Source organism: Petaurus breviceps, unplaced genomic scaffold (genome assembly GCF_028583685.1).
Source record: "Petaurus breviceps papuanus isolate PSGF00001 unplaced genomic scaffold, PetGlider_PUasm1.0 225, whole genome shotgun sequence".
Taxonomy (NCBI): Eukaryota; Metazoa; Chordata; class Mammalia; order Diprotodontia; family Petauridae; genus Petaurus; species Petaurus breviceps.
Window position 1 is genome coordinate 2,730,147 of NW_027185889.1, and position 3,929 is coordinate 2,734,075.

At 41.4% G+C, this 3,929-nt stretch overlaps 1 long non-coding RNA gene across 1 annotated transcript in view; it reads right to left on the bottom strand.

The window, feature by feature from the left end:
• Nucleotides 1–3,929, bottom strand: part of LOC138166598 (uncharacterized) — a 397,412-nt gene that overhangs the window by 186,998 nt on the left and 206,485 nt on the right. The window lies entirely within an intron of this gene.

A 3,929-nucleotide genomic window follows, 5' to 3' on the forward strand; every position in this document is an offset into this window, starting at 1 on the left:
TATTATTTCTGGGTGTGGTGCTGAGTATCTGAGCCCGGATTTGATCCAGGTCATCCCAACACTGGAGCCAGTGCTCTTACTCTCTGAGCCACCTGGCCTCCCCTAAGCAATTGGGGTTAAGTAACTTGCTCAAGGTTACATGGCCAGGTGTTTCTGGGTGGGTGCTAAGTGTCTGCGCCCGGGGATTCGATCTCCAGGTCTTCTCAACACTGGAGCAGTTGCTCTTACTCCCTGTGCTACCTGGCAGCCCCCCTCCAATCACTTTTAAATAATGTGCTTTTACAAACTGTGATGAAAGTCCAGTTGATATTACAGAAAATGCTTTGATGCTAGAGTCTTGGAATCTGATTAAATATGCTGTCCCTGATATATATTCCCTATTTGAAAGAGCGATTAGTTTCTCTTGGGCAAATTGTTTTTGCAGTGGGGGAGTTTTCAGCATATCATAAGTTCTCAGTTAGAGTCTGAAAATTGTAAGCATTTAATAGAGGTTTGTTATTGAACTGACTTCTCAGGGTCTCAGTTTATCTATCTGAAAAATTGAAAAGGTGAACTAGGTGACCTTTGATGTGACTTTCAGATATAAATATATAATCTTTGAATTTATTACTTGAGAATGGACGAATTTGTATATAGATATACCTAACATAACTGTAAGTGTATGTGTGTGTATCAGCAATGCCGTATTCACAATGCCTATGGAAATTATAGATATGCTGATATAATTATCCACAACAAAATACATCATGCTTGCCATATGGGGGAATAAGCTAGAAAATTTATTAAGATACCAAAAGACTGAGTCCCAAAACCAGAAACTGAAAGCCATCAGAGTAGCTATGAAATTGGCACAGGTAGATAAAGTAGAAAGCACCCACATTCTCAAGCCTTTAAAACAGAACAGGCTACCTCAGGCAAAGTTCTTCCTCTCCCCACTCACAGCAACCACCCAGCATCCCAGAAGCACTCTCCCAGCAGCTCCGGCCCCTGGCAGTCCTCAGCATGAGACCTTAGCAGAAATTCTGGCTGACTCAAAAAGGGCTTCGCGCTGAGGCTGCCTCTGCTGCTGCTGCCGCCCTTGCTGCCACCGCTAGCCACCACAGGAACTCCAGCTTGGCTTCCGCTTCCTTTTGCTCCGCCCCTTCCTGTTACGTCAGCAAGTCCAATGGGGCATGAAAGATCTTTAAATCCCATAACCCTTACTTTTGGCCCCAAGATCTTTCATGTCCCTTATTTGGCAAAAATACAGTAAGAATAACTAGTGTCAACAAAATTTCACAACAATATAACAAGAATAGCACACAATAAACACAGAAAACCATATTTTAGGGTGGGGCTTGAGCACAAGCTCCCCATCATTCCCCCCACCCTGAACAAATGGGCCCCCAAAATCTTGTGGTAAGGGGTGAAGGTCTCTTCTTCCATAGCTACTTGCTGCTGAAATCAGATGTAGAGCTGTCTCTGTCCTGAGGGGTCCCATTTGAAAGGTCAGTTCTTAATATGGTTGATGCCAGGTCCAAGGGTGACACATCACAGTTGCAGAGAGGGGGTGACATCCAGATTAAACTATCAAGGATCTACAGGTGGAGGGTACCAAGCCTGCGGGAACAAATCTAGCAAACAAGGTGAACAGACAAAAAATCAAGAAGTAGCAAAGAGACCATGACCAGATTATTGTAGACTCACTCACAGTAGAATAAATGAGTTAAGGGTACAATTTTGTAATCATCTTCTCCAGAATAAACAATAGTTACAGTGTTATCCCTACCTTGTGCTATAATCTCTGCAGCCTTTGGAACATCATCTGGCTACTGTTTTACCCATACTTTAGCTCCTGATTTTATTCTATCAGCAGAACCAAATCCCTCAGTTCCTCTGACAGTTATTTTGGAAGGAGGGTCAGTTTTTCCAAGTGGCATTGTTTTACAAGGAATGATAATCACTTGAACTATACTATCATTCTTGTGAATTTGCATGGGCCCGTCAACTAAATTCTGGAATGTTAACAACAATTTCTCCTTGATAATTATAATCTATTAGTACAGCCAATACATGTGTTCCTTGAGCTGCTAATCCTGACTTGGGTAAAATCTGTCCAAAGTGATTTTTAGGGATTCTTATGCATATCCCAGTGGAGATTTTTCTTATTTCTTTTCTGTCCAACCAAAAGTCCTCTAAACAATGTAAATCATACCCCCACCGAACCAGGTGGTCCTGGGTACGGTGCTGGGACATCTGGCCTCAAGTTCCAATACTCAGTATTTGGGATCTTATGTGTTTGTTTTTTTCTAATTTGCAGATTGGGGGTCATCATTCTGGCTAGAGGTGTACTTCCTCCCAATGGTCTATTATCCATATTACAAAAAGCCATGAACAAATTATCCTTCCAATGTTGATATGAATTATTGGAACTTAACTTCCTCAACTGTTCTTTCAGTAATCCATTCATTCTTTCAATTAACCCAGTTGCTTCTGGATAATATGGAATATGATATATCCATTCTATATTGTTTAGTATACAATACTTCTTCATTTCATTGCCTTTGAAATGTGACCCATTGTCACTTTGAATCTGCATTGGGGTTCCATAATATAAACTTATGAGATCTAGAGTTTTACAAGTGTTTTTATGGATTGCATTCTTATAAGGACACGATACTAGTACACCTGAATAGGTCTCAACACAAGTACATATAAATCTGCATCCTTTATCCAGTGGTAGTGGACCAATATAATCTATTTGCCAGATTTGGGCTGGGACTTTTCCTCTTGCTATCACTCCAGTTACTACCCAAGGAACAGTTTGCTCCTTTTCCAATTGACATATATGACATTCTTTTGCTATCTGTTTTAACAGTGAATGAAAGATACTAATACCTCGATCTTGTGCCAATTGGTGTGTGGCCTGGACCCCCAAATGACCTGCTGTTTGGTGGACCCATTTTGCTAATACCGGATCATCAGTTGTTGTCAAAGTAGGGACAATATGTTCAGTAGCAATCTTTGCCAGTCGATCAGCATGAGCGTTGTACTCACGTTCTGGTGTGGTGGGGGCCACGTGAGCATCTACATGAAAAACTGACAAGTCAGTGACCAAAGACATGTTCCAGATATGTTCCCATAATTCTTTGCCCCAGACTTGTTTACCATGACTTTCCCAATTTTCATTTTTCCACATGGGCATCCAGGTAGCTAACACATTAGCTACCACCCATGAATCAGTGAATATATGACACTGTCCTCCTTGTTCTATTTTGATGGCTTGATATACTGCCATAAGTTCAGCATATTGGCTACTTGCACCTATCCCAGTACTTTCTAAAGACCTTCTAGTGCATGGGTTATAGGCCACTGCTTTCCAATGTCTTTTTTGCCCCAAATATTTTGCTGTACCAACAGTAAACCATGCATATCTCTTTTGTTCCTCAGTTAATACATCATATCCCTCATTCCATTTTACAGTGGACTGTACCAACTGTTGCTTTGGCTCAGGGGGTGTGTCATTCCTCTCAATTTCTATGTTTGCTACAGATTCATACAGAGCAGAGACTCCACTTTTGCCTGTTTTCCCTCTATTTTGAATATACCACTTCCATTTGATTATACTAGCCTCTTGGGCATGTCCAATTCTGTGAGAAGCTGGGGTACTCATTACCCAGGTCATGATTGGGATTCCACGTCTTAATATCACTTCATGGCCCACAGTCAGTTATTAAGTCTCCACCAAAGCCCAATATGCATCTAACAATGGCTTTCCAAAAGGTGTATACTGGACTCCAGATGAAGGGAGTTTCCTACACCAAAATCCCAAAGGTACATTTCAGCTTTGTTGTTTTTGCCATGAGCTCCAGTTTGCATAATCATCTTGTACAGTCACTTGCTATTCCACTGGACCATTTTGCATGGGCCACAAATCTAGGGCCAATTGT